This window comes from Gymnodraco acuticeps, unplaced genomic scaffold, assembly GCF_902827175.1.
Source record: "Gymnodraco acuticeps unplaced genomic scaffold, fGymAcu1.1, whole genome shotgun sequence".
Classification (NCBI taxonomy): Eukaryota; Metazoa; Chordata; class Actinopteri; order Perciformes; family Bathydraconidae; genus Gymnodraco; species Gymnodraco acuticeps.
This window is the reverse complement of record NW_022989983.1, coordinates 67,168-91,048: the sequence shown is the minus strand read 5'-3', so window position 1 is coordinate 91,048 and position 23,881 is coordinate 67,168. Positions and strand designations below refer to the sequence as shown.

The 23,881-nt window shown below is 41.7% G+C and overlaps 1 protein-coding gene across 13 annotated transcripts in view; it reads right to left on the bottom strand.

Moving 5' to 3' along the window:
* foxp1b (forkhead box P1b) overlaps window positions 1-23,881 on the bottom strand; it is a 210,224-nt gene that overhangs the window by 171,123 nt on the left and 15,220 nt on the right. For all 13 annotated transcript variants that reach the window (XR_004568602.1, XM_034212290.1, XM_034212288.1 and 10 more), the window contains one exon: window positions 13,000-13,077. The gene's annotated coding sequence lies outside the window, so the exon portion shown is untranslated. The remainder of the gene's footprint in view (window positions 1-12,999; window positions 13,078-23,881) is intronic.

Sequence of the window (23,881 nt, the reverse complement as noted above, 5' to 3'; positions counted from 1 at the left end):
ACTTACTGGTGCATTACTGTCTAAAAGGCAAAGTTATTTAGACCAATAAAAGGCTAATATATTGTTGGAGTGGAATTACACATAAGTTATCTCTGCCTTAATAACATCACCGCAACCCCTGATGTTGTTTAGATCAATAAAGCCCATTAAAGTAGAGACCTCGAGCACAGATAAGGCTGCAGCGCCGCGGCAAAACACCGCTCGCTGGCATCTGAGAGCTGAGGTCTTTCTCCGGCAAACAAGAAGTGGCCAAAATGAGAAAAACACTTCAAACGTAATACCATAAAAAAACCTTATTTCATTGTCTGCCTTATGGAGCCTTCTAGTCTGCAGATAAACAAGTGGAGAGATGCTAATGGGTTTTAGATGTTGGTACAGAGCAGAGGGGTAGGGAGAGGAGGGGGGGGGGGCAAAGGCTAACTACCGCCTACAGAGTATGAATGTTAGAAGTAACGGTGTTACATAATAATTGAAATGTTTGTTACTCGGCTAAATAATGAATACATATACAATTTGGCAAAATAGTTTGAGCTAAACAGGATTTGATTGACCTAAATTTGACTGAAAGACAATACAACTTTTGTTACAACAGCAACGTATGATGACTGATCCAGGTTATCGGTCCCGTAACTGTCAGAGTCTGTTCTTCTTATTTATTTTCCATTAACCAGTCTTTAAACACGGCCAGAGCCCATACCGTGTTCCCTCTGTTGACTTCCTGTCTGTCTTCTTCTGCAGATTTCTCTGACGTCCAGCTCTCTGTCGTTTAACCTCTTTCCTTCTCTTGATCTCTTTTTATTTTCTATATTCTGGGGACGGTTTAGCCATTAAGGATCCAAATAATTGTGCTCTTTATTAATATCGAAATCAATATTCAAAAGGTACTCCATGGTGTTTTCTCATGTCCTAACTTAACCTGAAGTGTTCATTTAATTTAAGCTGGCATTAAATTGACCGGACTTCTTTCAGCGCATGGATATGACTGCACTTGGTCCCTTGATCAGAGCAACCTTAGCAACAGTCTGCTATTGAGAAATATTGAGAAATAGCAGACGATCAAAATTGACCAATTAGAATTGTGTATTTATCCAAGCAGTGTAATCATTCTTAATTAGGGACCATCAATCAGTTGTTTAAATGTCTCAAAACCAATGTTGCTTTTAATTCACCCATGCTTATTATTATTATTTAGAGAAGATTTGGCTTTAAAAATGATAATAGATTTGTATTTGTATAAAAAGAACAACTTTTTGATTATGCCAATAATTAATCTTATAAAATATGCTGGGAAATCATTTCATCATCATCTCCTTTCTTTCCACTAGCCTCCATGTCATGTGACGACTGACTCCCAATCCAAACCAGATCATATTTCTGAACCTGACAAATAGCATAGATTTAAGAACAAGCTTCTTGTATTTATGGAGTATGGATTCATTATGATGAATCATTGTCATAATCTGTACTGATGTCAAAATAAACTAGGACTTTGACTGGTGGTAAAAGCAGCACAAATCCAAATGAGTGAAAGTCATCTGCAAACCAGAAAGGGAAAACTGTCTCTGTATGAAGCCACGTGCAGCGGTAGGTTCATCTGACTGTATATAGTGTACGCAGGGGGTTGTGGTTTCCCATCATGCAGTGCTCATTCTTATCAGTGTCCACCAGGTGATGCACTAAATCATGTGTGCAGCGACAGTCCTTCATCAGAGGTGTGAAGATGACCACAGCCTTAGCAACTCCCTCAAGGCTCCTCCCACAGATAGGACATCAACACAAAAAGGAGAAGAGGACTCAGAAGTGTGTGTCTTTGTGTGGGTGTACGTTCACTTGTGAATTGCAGCACCAGAGACAACTCAGTTCTCCACAGGAAACCACAGTTTTGACGCCATCTCTTATAAAAACACATGAAATGACAAACAATATGTTTTTTCTTTAAAGAACGCTGTGTCCCTTATGGCGTACGCACCGTCAATAGGAAGTTTACAGACATGTTTACAGACATGAAGCCGCTCAGGTGGGGGAACTGCTCTCACAACAGAAACCTTTTAAAGGGCTTCTAGTGCTTTTTGCACCCTCTCACCTCGGTTTGCATTTCAGAGAAGCACTCTGGCAGATACTGCGAGACTGTCCAAAATACATGTTTCCATCCTCTCTATTCCTCTCCTTTTTATTCGTCTTGCCCATTTTACTGTCTTCATCTAGAAGCTGTAGCCACTGCCGCAATATTGTATCTAACCTTATCGTCATTTGGTTAATGTCAATTTTGTTTATTTGCATAAAATAAATATGAAGGGGGTTACAATGTATGTCCGATTGTGGTATATATGGAGCCTGACTTCACTGCATATGGACTTCAGGATATATGAGGGTCATTTTCAGGATGAGACGTATTTTGTGCCATTACAGTCACATGTTTTCATACAAATGTAACGAAGGCACTGAACAAATATGTTGAATAACAAAAATTATATTTTGGCAAAACTGCAGGGGCACAAATATTCCTAAAGATGCCGTTTTAAAAGTGGAATTTAGTTAAAATACACAACGTAATCAGCTCCTTGTGCCAACTTGAGTTAATCAAAAATGTTCCAAAATAAGTGTGCATCATGAACGTGTATTGAATACAATCTGTGTGTGTGTGAAATCATTTAGATGTATTCCTATATAAGTTTGACTGCAAGCTTACACATCAGATATTTGGGTACCACTTTACAATAAGACTACCCTTATAAAGGATCCATAAAGGGTTAATAATTAGGTTGTAAACACTTTATTAATCATTAAGAACCATTTATAAACCAGTTCTAACTTAGTTGTCATGCATCAACACAGGCTCACTATTTGGCAAGATGACGAAGCCTTATATTGGCTACTTAGCGAGAATCACCTCAGTGAGCAGCAGATACCAAGGATGCTGGCTGATGAAGAAGAAGTAAGCTAGGTAGCCAATATAAGACATAGCAGATGCATGTGGGCTCACTATTTGGCAAGCAACCGGTCACAGTTGCCCTGTCTTATAAAAGCTTATTAATGATTTATAAAGTGTTCACAACTTAATTAATTAAACTATTCGTAAACCCTTTATACGGGTAGTCTTATTGTAAAGTGGTACCGATATTTGTAAATAGCAAGTGATATCAAAAGTAAGTAAAAAGGAATAAACAGCAGATACATTTTATCTGTTAAGGCTATTGGCTTTGCTAATGTATTGCATTCATACATAGCTGTGGCAACATCTGCAGTTGAGGATTTCTTCATCACTAAATTTAGACCATGCTAATATTTTGTTAAATGGTTTATATACAAGACCTTTAAAAAGGGCAGGGAATACAGGGACAGGGGAGAATAGCCGTGTGAGTGTCCATACACACAGGCAATGGTAATGATGGCGAATAATATCCTTGCAAAATGATCAACTCTGACAATTTAATATTACCCAACAATAAATACAACAGAGCAAAAAAAGAGGTAAGAAAGAAGGGGAATTAAAAGCCCATGCGAGAGGCGATCTTCCTCCAGCTCCAAGTGACAGCATAAATAAAGTGTGGCACATCTTTTACCTTCTTCAATTATCTGCCGTTTGACATGCGAGCCAAGCACAGTGTAATTAACATCTCAGGAGATAATGGGGTCGCTACTCACTGATCAATCTCACACATATATTATTTGCCTTTTACCAGTCCATTCTCCTGTTATGCTGGGAGGGAAATGTTCCACAACAGATTCATTTTCCTTTGGATTGGGGCATTTAATAAAACTCAGCTAATAGGTCTAATTATGACTCACCCAATTGAGCTCATCTTGCAAACATCTATTAGGGCCAACACCCAGTTCAAACAGAGCCCTTGCTATCACAGTAAAAAACACATTCATGCTATTTGTAACCGTGTTGTCATTTTCAATTATTAATAATAATAATAATACTTATATAGCGCTTTTCTAGAAACTCAACTTTGTTAATCGATTCAATTATCAATTTGGCTGTTTGCTATATCCTGGCTTCAAAATGGTGGAACAAGCCCCAAGGAAGTGAGCCAGGCGCTGGAGAAGATTTTTTCGTAGTGGCCAAACACTTCTGTGTGAGTCTTGGTTGTCAATGGGCACAAACAAAATGTTCCCCATTGATTTGCATCGGGAATGAGACGTCTGAAAATCAGCAGAGGCTTATAATTGACCCAAATCAACTAGCCAATACGAACACTTGAATATCCCATACTGAAATCCTTAGGTCCTAAAAGTCGTGAAATCTGCAACTTTGACGTAAAGGATAGGTCCAGGGCTTAAGGAAAGTGCAAGTGTGTATTCCCTATGGGCCCAGATCCCCAGAAGAGCTGGATATTTTGTATGAGACAGGAAGATTTTGGTTTCACACGTCGCAGGAAATAATGGGCCCCCGTCACCAGCGTTGTGGCAAGTTCTCTTCATGAATGGTATCATGACAGCAGAAAATGTTTTTGATTGGTAAACCGCTTCTTAGCCTATCCTGCATAACAAGGTCTCTTTAACACCCTTAAAACAAAAAGCAACACTGATAAGAGATCAATTTTCAAAAGTAATTTGACTGTGCCAAACCAAGCCAAAGTGTTATTTCAGCCAAATAAATCATATCTATATACAACATTTATAAAATATACTTAAACAGGTTTTTCTTGTGCTACAATTGTTTATATATACAGTACAGTCTATGGCTACAACCCACCAACAATGTGTGCATGTCATGGCTCTTCCCAACAGGAATGGTGGTTGCCTGGCCCCCTTCACGCTCATAACTGCAGAGCTCTCCTCACTCAGGTTATTTGCCAGATGCCAGACCTCAAATCATCGCTGAGATTTATGTTGTTTGTGATGTGTTGTTTCTTTCAGGACCGAGGCCGACTAAGGAGAGAAACCACACTTCCTCTTTAAGAGGCTAAAGTGAAAAGAGTGTGTAATAACTGTGTCCCTGTAATGACAACTGCTGCCAACGTTGCATCACTCACAGATCTTTTAATAGCATCTGTGCTGTGGTGTTAACCTCAAGACTGAGCATAATACTTGCCATTATTTGGTTCTGCAACTAGCCTGCTACGCATGGCTTTTTTAAGCAACAGAAATCCTCAATTATTAACTCAGCCAGAAAAACAACTGGTCCTGAGCCACCGTATAGCTCATTTGGGGCTGAGTCCCCGCCGCAAAGGACTTGGGTTCAAATTCGACCAAGGGAACATTTACCATCCCCTCTGTCTCCCTTTTGAAATCTGTCTCTCCATTAAATGCCCTGGTTGCCCTAACCCTAAAATATACAATACTGGTCCGATTTTCATTAAACTTGGGTTAAGCGTGTAGCATGGGGAAAGGAACATTTTGGGGAATATACACACGTTATTTCATTTGTTTGTTAATAATGCGGTACAGCCCTTGACTAATATCATAGGTTTCCAAATTCTCTTAAAGTTGTTTGTTGTTCTATTTGTGGGTGATTGTGTTACTCAAGGTGAAGCTGTCAAATGTAAAAGCAAGCAAAACCATTGTTAGTGCTGGTGCATGAGTCTAATACCTCATTCACACCAACGGTGTTTCAGGGCCGGTTCGGAACTGGAGCTTGAAAAGCACCGGGTTTTCCTGTTCACACTGCAGCGGAGCAGCCTCTTAGCTCCGGAATCCGGTTCATTTCGAGCACCAAAAAATTGTCCGGCCAGAGCAAAAGCACCACATACGGCCCGCTTACGTCGAGGCGGGGGCAGGGGCAGGGGCGGATCAACTCCTGAACAACAACAAAAAGCCGGCGTTTTATCCAGCTTGTACACAACGATGGAGAAACTTAACAAGCAGCAGTGGTCCACTGAAGAGACCAGCTACCTACTGGGAATCTGGTCTTCCGAAGAGGTACAGAGGAAGCTGGAGCACAATCGGCCATTGTTGTTGTTGTCGGTGTCAGCTGTGAGGGGTTTCCGGGCGGTTTGGCTTTATGAAGCAGGCACGCAAACGGTTACGTCATGACGCAAACGATGACGCAATGACGCAGCACCGGTCGGACTCTGGGCAGTGTGAAAAGAGCCGGAGCTAAACCGAAGAACCGGTTCTGAACCTGAAAAGCTCTAGCACGGAGCTTGAACCGGAGTTGCGTTGGTGTGAATGAGGTATAAATGGGATGAACCCTTTTTTTGTTGTTGTGTGTGTTGGTTTTATTGGCCAGTCTGTGCAATCTTTCTGCTTTACTGGTTTCAAATGGGCTGCTCGTTCGACCATTATGGAGCCAGGATGGCAAACAGGACTGTTTTAGTTTAGGTGTATCTGGGTCCAACTCCCAATGAGGGAGTACCAAGCCGATTGGCCGTTGCACAACAAAGTGCACGGGCTGGTAGGAAGGATCCATTCACAGCAAGGTAGGCAAGTACCAGCGTCTTGAAGAGGATTCGGGCAGCCAGTGAAGGGGAGATGTTTGTGCTTTTTGTTGCCTGCTTTTCAAAAAGGGATGCCAATGGCCGCTTCATCCTAACTGTTGATTATATTCATTAAAACGATTAACCCAGTCCTTCTAGTATACCTACAAAAATTCAACTAAGATACTCTTTAAAAGGTCAAAAACAAAAAAAGACATCAACCTATAGTAGGCAAACAGCTGATCAAAAGAAGTGAATTTGAGACAATGCCTGCTGCCGTTGCTGCGGGGATTGTTAAAAGCTGCACTTTGTATGATTGTAGTGTATGATTAACTCGACGCTGCCTGGACATGCGGGGGCTGTTTTTACAATTTGGGCTTTAACAGATGTGCGTTTTATGTGGCAGGTTCTCCAGAGTTTAGATGCCGCTGTCCGCATAGATGAGGCCGTAAGGCAGCTCGTAAAAGCTGCCTTTGAAACTTTGGGGAGGGTTAATGCCGACATAACAGCTAGTGGGCAGAGAGCTGTGTGGCTCACCTCTTCAGCACACTCACATGCAGTCATGGAATCTGAGTAGATTTACTCAAGTACGATTTTGAGGTACTTTTACTTTACTTGAACATGTTCTTTTAATACTACTTTATACTCCCATTTCACTACAATAGGGAATATTATAATTGTTCCTTCAATACGAAGACTTTACATTAGGATTTCTGCATAAAACAAAAATCACTTTTTGTCAGATCACAAAGGGAAAGGCGCTAATCCTCTCCCGTTTAAATGAAACTAGGCAATAGTTTATACAATAACAGATTTTTCTTACAATCAACTGAGAAAATGATTTATCATTTATAAACTTTAAGGTTTTTTTAACACATTTTGAGTTTTTGGGGTGTTTTTTGTTGTATCAATTTAATTATGTTCTGCATAGGAGCATTTTAACATATAACTTTCGCTTATTATATTTTTACAAGATTTTTTACATCCAACAGAGAATTTAACAGTGTGGTGTTCATACTTTTTCTAAACCAAATAACCCCAATACTTCTTCCAACACTGCTCACAGTGCTGCCCAACACGCCGCCAGATGAAAGCCAGTGAAAACCGGCTACATGTTAACTTCTATCCCCCAAATGAAGTCATATTTCCTGCATCTCCACTCCTGTGCGGTATGAAATAATGCAGGACACACTTGCATCTCCAAAACGAGCACTTTACCGTAATGTGAAAACTGTATTGTAGGGTGACGACAAAGGTAATTGTACTGCAACCACATTGTAATTACTGTGATTTACACACCATCAACCCCCCCTCTCAAACCTAGCTTTACAAGGTGGAATTCCTGGCAACACACACACACACACACTCTTTTGGACTGTCTTAAAACACTCCCTCTCTTTAACACTTTCTCATGTTCTCAATTTGTTCTTTTTCTCTATACTTCAAACGTGGTTTTCCTTTTCTTTTTTGTTTTGTTGCTAGAGACAATCTTTGTCCCACAATGCAATCTTAAGTCTTCACACGCCCTTTTTTTCTCAGTGACCTGTGTTGACTTTGGTACCACCTCCCGGGCCCGGCAGGAAGGCCTGCTGAGTGAGCTCTGCATCCAGGCCCAGCCTCTTACACAATACAGCCCTCCTCCTCCCCCTGATAACCCACTTCCCATTCTCGATCAAACCTGGGGATTGTAGAGTGAGGGTGGAGAAGATGGGAGGAGAGGTGTGTGTGTGTGTGTGTGTGTGTGTGTGTGTGTGTGTGTGTGTGTGTGTGTGTGTGTGTGTGTGTGTGTGTGTGTGTGTGTGTGTGTGTGTGTGTGTGTGTGTGTGTGTGGGGTGGGCGGCACATCCTGCGTGAAACCGCATCCTGAACAAGCATCGCTGCATCTCACTGTAAATAAATACTCTCTCCTCCGCGCCGCTTCCGTCAACTGTCACCGCCTTGGCTCCCAATCACCTTCAAGTCCAAACAGGAAAGTGCAGGGAGGCGAGGCAGACGGCAGATATGAGCTTTCATTTGCTCCTCGCTGCACTTTAGCCCCGCCGCTCAGCGCTTCCTATTCTCTGACCAGCTGCCCCGGCTCCCTTCCAGACCCTCGGTCCTTCCTGTCACCTTTTCATGACTGCATTATCCAGGACGAGGCTCCCTGTGTCGCTGGGAAATCACCTTTGGTGTTGCTGCCCCCCCCCCCCTTTTCCTCCGTTTATGAAGTACTGTAGGAGACGTTCAAAGCCACGCGCCGCATCCTCAGAGGAGCACTGCTGCTTTGTTACCTGCTAATCCCCCCGTGCATTATCACAGGAGATGCAACTGAGCAACAGAGCATGACGGAGGCAACAACGGAGACATGACAAGCTCTCCGTGCATGAAGCGCTTTGTGTCGCCAGGCTGTACATCATTTGATTAGGTATCAAAGCTTGTTATGATGACAAACCAACCTGTGTTCAATAGAATTAAATGTTTTGGATTATAGACACAAAAAGCAACGACTCAATAAAAGGGGATTTATCTGGTAGCAGCGACACTTATCATGAATACTCTTCTTGTTTTATGTGCCATTATCAATGTTTCCGTGAAGAGTGAGAGCATCCAGGCCCACAGTACTCCTCTTGCATTGCCTTATTACACTTCATTGAGTTGAGCTGAAAATTGCATGCAGCTGCTGACTGCAGAGTTTGGCCTGAGCTCGAAAAACCACTCAGTAACTGACCTGTCAACACTGTGAGACAGTTAGCCTGAATGCTGTCTTGTAGGCGTTACATGAGACAAGTTTTTCTTATGTAATGTCATTTCTTACTGATTTCTGAAATTCAAATGGTCATATATAGATTTAAATATCCAAAGATTGTGTTGTCGCAAGAAGAGTTCCACTTTAGGAAAGGGTAAACCTCTACAATTATATTAGGGCCTCTTTAAATTGCCATATAAATCAACATGTTCTGTATATGATAAATATAGCTAAACATGATAACAAAATAAGGGCATCCTGAGCCTTTACTGTTTATTCTGTACACAAAGCCTGAGTTAGAAAAGCACTACATTGTAAGCACTTAAATGCTCCAACAGTGATGACATTCTGCATGTAAAGGATACAATGTGACTTCTATTCAAATGCATAAAACCATGATCTGAGTTAAAGGGTGAAGGAAGTAACACTCAAATAAATTATTCTCACAGTTAAGCATTCTGGATACAACAAGTTGTCTCAGTAAAATAGAGCCTCACTGTTTGAAACAGGAAGAGATGATAACTGTTATTATTTTCCAACCAAATTGGCAGTTAAGATAGGCACTTCATGCAAAGTCATTCATGGAAAAAAAGAACTGTGGGGAACAAGCAACAGATACAAAAAAGCCAAATATTTTGTGTGTTAAGTGTTTTAGCTTTGTAGTCAGAAATAGAGTGCTTTCTTCAGAGCGGCATTTTTTTCTTATGTATTCTATTATTTGTGTTAATTTGTGCCATCTTGATCCTCTCTTCCCCTCTTTGCCTAAGGAAAGGCTCATTGGCCAGACACGTCACATTAAAGAGCAGCGTCTCACTGAGCATGTCACAACCTGCCCAGGGGGGGTGTGAGTGTGTTTATGTGTTATCCTCAGGACCCCCGATTGTTGTTCATTTCCTGTACCAAGATTAAATAAGCACATAGGCCAAAATGTGCTCTTCCTCGGCCCTCACCCACATCACGGCACTTTTCCGCACAAGTGGCTGGCTACGGATAATTATACAATTAAAACAATTCTCCGCATCCATCTGTCAGCCTGATCTAATTCACCAAAGGAATGACACTAATGGAGTTTTTCTGTCTCTCCTTTCCCTCACAACACAGCTCAGAGAAGGAAAACGGAGAGAGTTGTGTTTGTTTAGCAGGATGCTGGTGGATAAAGTTGAGACGCGGCAGTTATTTTTATTACGACCCGCAGTTCAGCAGGGAAATGGGGAGGTTCATTTGATTGTTGGTTCAAATTAACCCTGGGGTGAGGAGAAAAGAAGAACCGGAGTGACCCTCTTATTTTCTGAGACAATACTCGCTTCAACCGAGGCCGACATTAATAATTCATCGTGACAAAATGCATTACCAGGGAAGCTCGAAGTGAAAGGAAGAGTCGACAGAAAAACAGTCACATTAGGGCCGTCGTATAGCGTGTACTTGGGATCAGACCATGCCGATAGGCAAGCCTACATTAAGTTAGCCGGGGGCTGAGGCAAATGTTCGTAGTGGCCAAACGGTGGTACGACAACTTCAATGAGAGACCGTGTCATCATTTAGGCCCAAAAAGACGTAACGGAGCAGATTGGAGGCAGGATTTAAAAAGGGCGCTATTCTGCTTTTTGGGTTTTTCCCTTTCCTTTTGTGTGTTATATAGGTTTCTGTGTTTGTAAATAGTCTGCAAAGGCTACAATCAAAAGTTCCCTCCAACGGGAGTTTCCCCCTGCCTGAAACGCCTCCATTGGACTCCTTTGTTCACTTAAAAGTAACATAATGACATCATTAGGTAACACGAGCACTTATATTGGCTAGCGTCCCAACACTTTGTATAAACTAAGGGGCGGGACATATCTAAGCAGTTGACCAATCACAACAGAGCCGGACAGCTAACCAATCAGAGCTTAAAGCTTGGTAGCAGCAAGTAAAACATGTAATCTTACGGTTTAAATGAACATGCCTTCATATTGAATTTTAAGTGTAGTTTCTGGTCTGAAGAGAAGTATAAACTAACACTGTGTCATTGTAGCACAGCACAGGGTGTGTGAGGGAAACAGGGAGGATTTAGTCAAACTTTGACCTGGATATCCTGCATGTCCGTCCACCCAGCACGCACCAGGAACAGGGATAGGAACCACTCCTACACGAGTTCAAGGGGAAATGCTTGCATGGCGTGGCTGTGCACTCTTACCCAGCAGAGAGTTTTATGTTTATGAGCTCTGCTGATGGGGATGCGCACATCCATTAGATATGAGTCCTCCTATAGAGAAGGGGCTCTGGTATTAACCCACAAGCAAGTGCCCCATCAGCAGAGAGGAAAAAGCTGCCTTTTATGGCAACGGATCAGACACTCAAGCCATTGGCCGCAAAGCCCACAAATGAGGCGTTAAGTGTAGTGGCAGGGCAGCAGAGAGAAATGACCCTCTGCTCAGCCACGCATGAACCTGCCCTCTGCCTCCTTCCCTTTCTCTCCGTCTTGCTCTCTAGCACCTCCCCCAACAAAATAAAAAAGGAATCAAAGCATGCTTAATGGCACGACAACCACCAAATAACAACTGTCGCCTGCAGCAGAATTCATTAAAGTATTGGTGACGTCGCGGCCGTGTAATGTCATTTTTATAATTGAATATTAATTCTTCTTACGCAATATTTGGAGGGATTCCTAATGGACGTTTTCTGTAATTAATTGCCAGATAGAGGCAGGGCGAAGTTAAGAAACACCACCTGACGTGGAGATTGGGAAAGAGAGTGCGGCGAGGCGGCCTGCTGGGAAGGTTTCATCATTGCGCCTGACCCCCCCCTGCTGCTGGAGATGGGGAGATAGACTCCTCTTCACAGTCAGAGATTTAATTGCACGCAGATTCCATTACCTCTGCACAAATGTCACATTCTCTTCTGATCAGGGGGCACGGCAGCCACTGGCAAGCAGCCAGACTGTAGTGCAGAAAGTGCTCAGCCAATCAGAGCTCAGCGTGCGGACAGAGGTGAGCGGAGGGACAGGAAGACGACAGAACGAAGAAGATATTAAAAAACAAAAGGAGAACACAAAGCTGCTGACGGTGCAACTCTGAGATTGAGGGCAATGTGCTGGATTAACAGATATTTAATTAAATGAATTTATTATTGTCATTACTATTATTAATACTATTAAATGTTGGAGCACTAATTCTCATATTAATACATTTGAAAGATATTAAAATTGTGCCATACTCTATTTAAAATGTATTAAATACTTACATCTCAATTATTGACAAGGTTACAGGAAACAGAGTGGATTGACTGGTCGAGGGATTGTTATAGGTGAAAATAGAATTGATGCATGAAAATATAAATGAACGCAAATAAACGTTAATTTGATATTATTACATTTTCACAAGAGATATATTTAAATGAGCGCAGAGTCTTTCTCCAAATACCCTAATATTTAACAGCATTTTTAGACAGATATTGTGCAGTTACAGAGTGGACGGATCCATGTCAGGATGTACATGTAATAATATTACATTAATGATATTATCATATCATTGTTTTAAGCCTATTATTGATATAACTCAGGAATTGTTGCTTCCTCAGACGTTTTAAAGTGGCTCTGATTGGCTTAAGATTTGAAAAACCTTTCTAAATGATTTGGTGTTATTTGTGGGCAGCAATTCAAAGGCCCCACAAACACAGTCTTGGAGTTTCATTTATACAAAAATAATTTGCAATATTGGTCAGTAAAATGGTAATTAGATATTTTCTCCACAACATTCAGGCCTCATCAATGCTCTCTGGACGCAATAAAAGTGATGAAAAGCTCAGAATCGACTGTTGGGATCTGCTTCCAGCTTATTACGGCTCGATACAAATAAGCCTAATAGTCTGACTGAACAGGGTTACACACACACACACACACACACACGAAATAAGAGACATCTTAGTCACACATACCCCGATCACTTGTGCAGTACAGACTGGCACTCCATTCCTCCAATCAGAATCCAGCTCACAGTCTTGAGGGCAGGAGCGCTGAGGACACAGACAGAAAGAGAGAAATAAGGAAGGGGGGAAATACAACCATTACAAACAGGAAGTGAAAGGTGGGGAAAGCCCCTGATCTAGTACAATGAGCCTACATGTACAGAGATGACATAAGAAGTCAAAAAAGTAAAAGTGATCAGCCACAAGTATTTGATTTGTTCTGACGCATTCATTCCTATTGGAGTTGCCTGCATTTAAGCAGCTATGACAGCTATCACACGAAAAATACTAGAAAGATTTTAGAGCTTCATTTCTCACCATAAAACAGTAAACATGTCACATGGTTTCCCTTTGATCTCTGTTTAGAGGGTGTTAGAATTACCCACATGAAAAACATGCGACATCAATATAGCTGTATCTGATGTCATATGTGAAGAAAACATCTAACCACACTAACTGTATTTGTTTCCACTGACTACGAATGTTCATTTTACCATTAAACAACCTCATTTGTATTATTTAAGAAGGATTAGATATACTAGTCATCTTAAAAAACTAATCCAATAACAAGTAAAGTAAGTACGATTTTGAATCAACTCATTACTTCCAAAAATATTTCTTGTACGTTTGAAAAAATGTTCTAGAGAAGAAGCTTGATATTGCTCGATGGAGAGTAATTGGTTGCGTCAAACATTTTTGAGTGATTTGTCTAAATAAATTAAACCCTTAATAGCAGCCTTTTTCATAATTCTTGCAAGCTTTTTCTTAAATCCAGCAAAAATTAATTTACAGTAAAATAGTGGTTATTTTTAAATGTGAGGAATGACAAAATTATCTTTTTAGGCAAGTTTATTTATGTAACACTTATATTTAGAGTTAGAGTTAGTTATTTAGAGTTAGTTATCTTTTGGGTTAAAGGTGGGGTATGTCATCTATTTCAGAAAGACTTTTGTTATATTCCATGGAATGGAACATCCCGATAGCAATGAATAAATGAAATGCTTTGACAAAAAAGAGATTTAAAAAATTCATCAGTGGAAGCCGTAGTGCTGTAAAAAGCACGACCAATCATCTGAGCCGGCCCGGCTAAAGTAACTGGATGGCCTACCTGCCTGTCAGCCTTCCACCTGTGCACAAACTTATCTCGTGCCCTCATTGGTCATGTGCGTGTTCGTGTGTGTTGGAGGAGGGGCTCTGGAAGGAAGTCTGAAGGAAGGGGCAGATTTGTTCCGGTTGTGTGTACTTTCAAATTCTAGCGCACTCGAGCTGGTTTCTCCAAGATGACATACACATAAGTTAACCTTTATGTGTTCACGTAATTGAAACCAGTTCAAATAGAAAAGCCCATAATATTACACACTTTACTCTGCTTTCATTTCATTTCAAACCTTTATTTAAGCAGGTGAATACCATTGAGATCATCGATCTCTGTTTCAAGGGAGACCTCCTGCAAGTAGGTTCCACATGAAGACATAAAACAACAGAAAAACAAAAAGGACATCATACAGCAAAGTTACAGGGATGTACATACCTAACGACATGTACAGATACCAACAGTATCTGATTGCATAGCATCTATCCGAGCTTTAAAAACATGTAGTGGAACCAGATTGCTCAGTTTCCATTCTTTTTGAAGACTGTTCCAAGTTAGTGGAGCTGCGCACCTAAAAGCTTTCGTCCCTAAGACAGTCCTAGCACTAGGCACGTTTAACAAAACCACATCATGAGATCTCAGGCAATAGCTACTTTCAATTCGTCGTGTGATCAGAGAGCAGATGTAAGATGGGAGTTTACCTAACATGGCTTTGCAGATGAACATGTACCAGTGACTGAGCCTCCGTACAGTGAGTGAAGGCAGACCTAACCTGGCATACAGGGTACAGTGATGGGTTAATACTTTACAGTTAGTAACAAATCTCAGTGCGCTGTGATAGGCGGCATCTAACTTGATCAGGTAATAGGCAGGTGCATTCATATAGACCAGATCACCATAGTCCAGCACAGGTCAAAAGGTCACAGAGACTAGCCTTTTCCTGGCCTCAAGCGAGAAACAGGACTTGTTTCTGAGAAAGAAACCTAGCCCTCAGCTTTCTAAGCAGATTATTGACCTGAAGTTTAAAAGAGAGACAATCATCAAGCCAGATACCAAGGTATTTATAACAGGCAACCACTTTGAGTACTTGTCCTTGCATAGTGACAATACCCAAAGTGGTCTCCGGTGTCTTTTTGGCTTGAATGCCATCATTTGTCACACCGGCTATTTGAGTACATTTACTGAATCCAGAATCGATTTTGAATTGGGGATTATTTTGTAACATTTATCGAATCAAATTGAACCATTGTGTACAGACATATTCACACCCCTAACAAACCTCTGGTATAAAACCCAAAGTCTGATTGTTCTGGAGACTGCATTCACATATGCACTGACCTATAAACCCAGCAGTGGTGTTATCATTAGGACTTTTATTTATGATAACATATTTTTTACATAAATGATCCATGATTTGTACCACTACTGAAACATCTGAAACAACACTTTGTTTATTCAGAAAGCTGCTCTTGAGCTAAAAAGCATTCATCTGCGACCAGATAAACAAGTGGGAAGATGCTAATGACTTCCAGATAACGCTTCAGATCATGCAAATGAGGCAGCAGGATGGATGGCTTCTGGCTTTGTCGCTGTCACACGAGTCACGGCTGCATGTGTGGCTTGTTGCCCTGTGATATATGTGTGTACCACTTCTGCTGTTTAATGTGGCCGTGTCTCCGCCACACAATTCAGCTGCCGGTTAATTGGCCTGCTGCTCTACGAGGAAGCGTGTCAGAAACTAAATCTATAACTCTGTTTCTGGGTGTAGCAGTGTACTCCGAGCAGACACAACAAACCACAGGCCCGACGTCCCAACTCCTCGTAATGCACCAGAGTGGAATTCCACTGACTCCATTAGAGCGGCCGTTGTTTCCACAGACGGACCACATTCCTGGGCCTGCCATCGACCCCAGATAAGACCCGTCTGATTGCTCCGTTGCATCCCTGTTATTACTTCCAAAAATATGTTGATCCCGACTGACAACTGTCCTTTAGAGCATTTATGGCTGTGCTATTGATTCCCCAAGCCCCTCAAAAGGAGCGATTGTTTTGTTTTTTTAAAGTTAGGGTTAGCCACCGGTGCCTTTGTTAAAGAGACAGATTTCAAAGGGGGTGAGCAAGTAAATAGTCGATATAATAATCAAACCCAGGTAAGCCAAGCAACTCTACAAGTTTGAATGCAACTCTACCAGGTAAGATATCGAGCAGCCTGTAGCAATTCCTTTTAAAGAGGCCCTATTGACATCACTTTGTAAGACTCACACTTCTATTGTCTAGCACTCCAACACATTGTACGTGATAGGCTAAGGGGCGGGACATCTCTAATGCCCCGGCCACACGAGGACGAAAACGGCCGTTTGCGTTAATGTTTAGTGTCATATAGACCATTCGGCCACACGAGGACGACCGAATACGGCACTAAACGACTGAGGAACCGAAAACGGGTCCCAAGGTGGATAGAACGGCATACGCAACGCTCTGGGGGGGTCAAACGGCTCCGTGTGTGCGCCCTATACGAACATTTTCTGATAGTGATTGCGCAATAGCCCCGCCTCTCCCCACCTCTGCTGCTCACCCCCGCGTCAAAGTAAACTGCACACTGAATTCAGATTATTTATCTTTCTCTCGATATGGACATAAACGCGAGTGAAGTCTAATCTGACAGGACGGAGACACCTCTCAAACTACCTAGTTATAAATATGTTTATTTTTTACTGTCGGCCGGGTCACTCATTACTGGATCAGCTGCTGCATGAGACAGACACTGGGCTGTCCGAAGAGAGGGAGGAAAAAGAGAGGCTCCGTGTATCTTATTATTATAATATATAGATTCGTTATTCATTTGTTTTAAAGCTCAATAAATAACAAAGAAGACCTTTGACCGGTACTTTTATAATTTTGTCGGAAGATTTAAACTTTAATACACGTTGACTGGCGAAAAACTCTGCCCGATTCCCTCGGCCCCCACCGCGGAGAATAAACAGAAGGGCAACCATGACAACCATGCTTCTTCGCTGGTTTTGTGGAGGAAGTTACAGCGCCACGTACAGGCTCCTGCATATGTACTGCAGCTTCTCCAGCGGTTGGAGCTAAACGGAGCGGTCTCGTGTGGACAGACACTATCCGGATGACTATTGCGTGTGGACGGAAGCTTGTTTGCGATTGCGTTTGCATTAATCCTATGCGTTTAGCCGTTTTCGTCCTCGTGTGGCCAGGGTCTAGGCGGAGGACCAATCACAACAATGCCGGCCAGCTAACCAATCAGAGCAGACTGATCTCTGGTTTCAGACAGAGGGTGAAAAGTGGTGCTGCAGCACAGGCAGTAGAGACACAAAATACAAATATGACACACTGAAAATGAGCAGAATAAAAACCCTTTAAAGTTACCCTCACTTTGAAATATACAGCTGGCATCTACTGGTTGCCATGTCTCCCACAAACAAAGTACTCAAGCTTAACTCCATGAAAAGATTCAAAAGAGAGTTTTATGTGCAGTCTCAGATGTTAAAACAGCACTGGTGCAAAGACTTAAGAGGTAGCTCCGATTTAAAATCTTTATTGCAAATTAACAAGCAGTGGATTTTAAAATGTGGTTAGGTTTCACTGTGTAATTTGTCCATACAAAAAAAGACTAAACAACCAAACACTTTAAGATATACTGCAAACAAAAACATCGACAAAGTGGAACTTTTTTTATACCTCCAACTTTAAAGCTTTCTCACTCTGTGGGCCTTTTGCATGCCAGCTGCTCGACACTTGACTCACTCCTGCTCTGGAAACATGTGGTTGTAATCCCCTCTTTTCACTCAAATTACAAACTGTGTCAGTTTCTGAGGAAACTTCACATCCAGCCACTTTGCAGCATGTGTGTTAATTGCCACTCATTTGTGAGTTTCCAGGCAAAGTAGACAGGCATTTGAAGCTGTCCATCCTTGTTGAGGGTTACGAGAAGGGTCGGAGATTAGGGGAACCAAGGCATGGCTTTTGCGATGTAATTCAGTACGAGCCACATGCTGAACGCTTGTAGAGGCAACATAGAAAAGTATAAAACATATGAAGGGCACCATTTAATAAAACAAAACTTAAAGTCTGACCTGCCAATTGTGATTTTCTTTCTAAGAACTATTATAGGCAGCATAAAACAACTTTTTCTTAAGTGTTTTAATTGTATGTTTATACATTTCAGAGAAGAATCAGAGAAAATAGTAGTCTATACGTTGTATGTAAGCCTATTACAGGGAGTCAACCATTTATGTTAACTTAAACTAAATATCTATTTACTATAATCTCAAAGTATGTTTTTTTACATTTTATTATCGCGAACTCCGGTTGCTGTCAGCGAACATCGGCGCACATACGACTGCTCAAGGCACAAGTGGAGAATATAATGTATTTGACTATTTTACCCTGATTGTTCTAAAAGTTTCTTAATTAGTTGCTTGTTGCTTTTAAGAAATAACGCCAAAAACACACGAGGCAGCAGCGAACTACATTTTTCAGCGTGTTTCTGACAGGAATACAAAAATATTTGTAAGAACAGTCTGGTCTCTTTATGTTTTTGGTTAGATGCCTGAAACGAGGTCTATGGTTAAAACAAGAGATTTTCAAATGTTTTCTTCGACATAAAATACATCAGTAAATACCCCATGTGTGATTCTCTGAAGCTTCTATGTGTAAGAAAAAAACAACGGTTTCTAACAAGTGACCAGAGTTGGGTGTAACGCGTTACTGTAATAATATTACTTTTGCCGGTAACGAGTAGTGTAACGCATTACTTTTATAATTCAGTAATCACACTACAGTTACTAACATTGCCCCGCCACGCGTTACTTCGTTACTTTTATAAAATAATCACACTCACTGACAGACAAGAGGGGTTTCCGCCGCAGGTTTATATACATGTAGGCCTATGTAATCTGCGCGATTTGCGAGACCACATCTCCACGTGCAGTGCTGCATAAACATGGCTGAGTCTTTTCATCTGTAAACTCCCTCAACGGGGCCGCTCGCTCTCCTTTGTTGATCGCCCTCTCACGGGTGAACAGTTCAATGCCCCGCTTCATTGTAGGAATTCTGCCATGTCTCTACCACTTTAGTTTGACCATCTCTGTTACTAAGTTATGGAATACTAAATAAATAAGTAATTAGATACCTTACCGTTATGCGCTCATAAAGAATGATAAGAATATTGCGTCTTGAACTGGTTTCATTAATTAGTGTCTTGACGTTTCACAGACTGTGAGCTTGTTGTGGTAGGCTGGTACTCTGGTAGCCTATTTTAGAGCATATAAAAAGAAAGACTTGTGTTATGTCTTCCTTAATGCAATAGTAATTGGGGGGGCAAGTGGAGTCTCGCAGAGGCAAAACTGTAGCGCGCTTACACTGTAGGTGCGCCGCAGTCTGCGTGATCTGCCTGTAGGGTGGGGCGGGCCGGCCCTGCGAGTAAAGTAACGAGTAAAGTAACGAGTTACTTTATGTAGAGAGTAACGAAGTAGTGTAATATATTACTTTTTTTTTAAAAGTAATATGTAATATATTACTTTTTTTTAGTAACGACCCCATCTCTGCAAGTGACTAAATTAGATTACTAAGCGTTAGCACACCAAACATTAGCCGCTTTTACTTTAGCGGTGGTGAAGCGCAGCAATGAAAATGTGATGTTTGTTTATAGCGTAAAAATAAACTAAAATCGCTTTGGCATTTTGTCAAGGGACCCATTGCTAGGCTAACTCTCAGATCAGCCACCAATAATATGTCAACAAAACACTCATCTATTTGGAACTTGCCCGACGTATTCAAACCATCATATTTTGTTTTCATTGAGAGTGGAAAAGCCATAGATAAATATGAGATAATATTCACAAAAGACTTCATCTGTAGTCTGTGAGATGTATCGACCACATAACGACAACGTAGTCTAACTACACTCCCTTGACAAGAGTGGAGCCATTGATCAGCTATTGCTGAGACTGTGGGGACATTGGTGCTGTATTGGATCAATGGCATGACCCATTAAGCCACACCATTCCCAGCACCTCATCTTATAAGAGCCGCTGTTTGGGAACACCCACAGCTGACCCATGCTGCTGGGGACAATTACAAGAAAGTGGTCTTTCAGGGCCGACGCCCACTTGACCCGGTAGCGTAAAGACATGGAAGAGATCCACATGATTTAAACTCCTCCCCAAGACGTGCTGACAAGGTTAGAGGGTCAACGCAGACATTAACAGGTCAGTGTGTGGCCCACTTGGGAACAATTACTCCCAGTCACAGCTAAGTGGACACTTGATTGAACACGATGGAGGCAGGACACACTTTCCACAGATAACAATCCCCAGAGCCATTTAGGATAGAAAGCCCTTGTGATACAGCCGTTATGGGCAAAATTCATCTTCCTTTCCCCTTTTAAAAGAATGTGAGAGTGTGATAGAGAGCCATTCTCTCAAAGAGATGAGTCTCTCAAAGCATTACCATTTTGCCAGCAATACTAATAGCTGCTTATGACACAGAAACAATTACAAGGTGACTGGGAGGAAAAAGCTAAACAATGGGACGAGCTGTTGAGATTTATTTTTTCATTCATGGGAAACCTCACAAAAGCAGAAAATGGTCTTTGACAGAATACTCATATTTTGCAATCAGGCTCTAAACAACAGAAACAAAAACCAGAACCAGTGACATAAATATCCCATTCCACGATAAATCTGTCATCTGTAATTAACCGTGTGGGTGCTGCAGTTTTTTTTTATGTTGTACGACCTTTGACCCACTGACAGTTTGACCCCTCTCCCGCCACAATGAGTAAAAACTTTAAACATCTGGCGTCTCGTATGTGTGGACGGCAACGAGCACCCTCCACAGCTCTGAGTGGTTTCATGTCACAACCCAACAACAAATAGTTTGTGTTTCATCATAATGTGTGGGTTGTACTGTAGAAGATAAAAACTAAAAACAGATGTTCGGGGTAGCTACTGCAGATAAAACAACAAACTTGGTAATGTGTATCTTTGTGTAAAATGGTCACTATAGTCTCTTCGTACACAAATAGGGCTTATCGATTCGCGAACACATTTTCCGGGAATTTGCATAAGCCCTGTTCTTGTTTGTGGTGTTGTTTAGTTTTTTTTCCCCCAGGGGCTTTGTTTATTTGTTTCTCTGCGTTGGAAAAATCAGTTTCACATTGTTTCTGTATGTGCAGCGGTGGCTGGTGCTGCAGCTGTTGGTTGTTAGTGGCTGGAGATGACAGTTCACCACGTTCAGGAGAACGGCCCAGGGGAAAGAGGAGCAGAGGAGGACGGCAAAACGCATGGAGAGAAGAAAATAGCAGAGAAGATTCGGCCTCTTTGTAAAGTTGGAAACCACAATGTTAATCTTGGGCTCATCCAATTTGAGGTCCTGCACTGTATTATTCTTAGCAGAGCAAGACTTTTACATGACATTTGATTTAGCTGACCTTTTACAAGAACATTCAAACATGAAGAAACAAGCTTAAAAAAGGTATCCTGCAGGTTAAAGGTGGGGTCGGTAATTCACTTCAGAAACACTTGTTATATTCCATGGAATGCTCTTAACATCCCGATAGCAATGAATACATGAAATGCTTTGACAATAAATACATAAAAAACGTCATCTGGAAGCCGCGCTGTAAAAAGCACGACCAATCATCTGAGCCGGCCCGGCTAAAGTAACTGGATGGCCTACCTGCCTGTCAGCCTTCCACCTGTGCACACATTTATCTCGTGCCCTCATTGGTCATGTGCGTGTTCGTGTGTGTTGGAGGAGGGGCTCTGTGAGGAAGTCTGAAGGAAGGGGCAGATTTTTTCCGGTTGTGTATTTTCAAATTCTAGCGCACTCGAGCTGGTTTCTCCATTCTTACCCTACTCTACCTTTAATTAGGGTTAGGGTTAGGGTTAATAAGCTAAAGTATTGTAAGTATACTGCATTTGCTCGAAATAAAGCAACCTTTCTTAGTGCCATGTTTGTTCAAACGGTGTATGAGTGATGATATGTGTATGTATTTTAACGTCTACTATGTTTGTATATGTACATGCATGCAAAAGTGCAGGACGGAGTCCAGAACTAATTTCCTTACGGGGACAATCAATTATATCGTATCGTACAGAATAGAGTTTTTTTTATTGGCCAAGGTTAGTGAAAGAGCTGGGTTTTTTGTCTGCGATGAAAGATTTGGGAACTCATTTTTGAGGGTTACTTGGGTTCCACTCGCATTGAGGGAGCAGTGTGCCGATTGGCCAACGCAGAGAAAAAGGCTTTTGTCCCAAACTTGCCAAGATCTACCCCAATGTTGTCGATAGATGTGACCGGTGCAACAACTCCATAACCTAGCTCATAGGCTCTTTTCTTTGTCCCAAATGAAAATATTTCTGGGCCTTTCCTTTTGTAGGAACAGTTCTAGGAAATCATTTGAAGCCCTGTACTTTTAGCTCGCTACTTTGACTGCCAGACAAGCTAATATATTAGCACACATGCATCTTCTTATGGTTGTACTGAATTCAACGTAAACTCCATTGTCCTCTAACTGGCTTAAGGACCTGGTAGATTTTTTTATAAACTTGATGAGATACAATGTACTCGTAGGGACTGTGACGGGCCGTCCACACTACAGCTTCGACAGCTTCAAAAACGATTTCCAACGCGTCTGCCCATTCACTTTGAATGGGGTGACGTCACGTTGCCTTGCTTTTCGCCGAACTGAATTGTGGGTAGCATAGCGGTCCGTCTCTGGCGTCTCCGCCGTCAGAAGTTGAACAATGTTCAACTTCTAACGCCGGAGACGCCGGAGTAGCCAGCACCAGCCAATCAAATCCTCTTTCTGAAAATCTGACAACTCAAGCCCTAGCCAATCAAACCGCGTCTAAGCTGGGAGAGATATCCCGCCGTTCATTTCTATATTTCAAAAAAAGATGGAGGAGAAACTAATTATCGCCGTAGCAAATCACCCGGTTTTGTATGAGCAGACCCTCTTCACCTACCGGGATACAAACCGGAAGAACCAGTCGAGGGAGGTGGCAGAGACAGTGGGTGAAACTGGTAGGTTTTCGCCTGTTTGGGGAGTTTATATATATATATTGCTCGCATAAAATCCCCGGGGTTTTTTGCTTTGTATGTCGGGGGCGGGAGATTCATGTGATTGGTTGTTGGTCGCGTTGCTCGAATAAAATCCCCAAGCTTCAGACACGCCCAGCTCCAAGCTTTTTTTGAAGCTGTAGTGTGGACGCTCCGTGAAGCTTGCAGAGAATAAATGGCACTGCTTGATGGATTATTTAAACAGCCTTTCAAACACTCTCCCTCGAATAGCAGAGGAACATTTTCAACATGTAGAGTATTTCTATTCAACACTATGCACTGTTACTTAATGTTATTTCTTTTTTATTACCGTTAATCATTTATTTTCTTTCTTTCTTGATTTTTTATTTACTCTATTCAATTTCCAATATGGAATAAATGTCATTTTGGTATGTTTATGTATTTTCATGGTAGGGGTGGGAAGGGATGGGTGGTGTGTAGAGAGGGTTAGTTCTGCAGGGAAGACATGTGAAATGAAAGGAAAAACCCTGTTTGAATTGTCGCACTGTATTATTGTATCGGTCTTTCCAGAAAAACGGACAGGAAGCTCTCCAGGGGCAAAGCTCATCACTTGCCTCCCTGGGCCTTTTCTGAAGAAATCAAGAAGCCCGACATTAGCAAAGGAAAAAAAACCCTGCAAAGAATCTCTCTCCCCTATCTCTCTCCATCCCG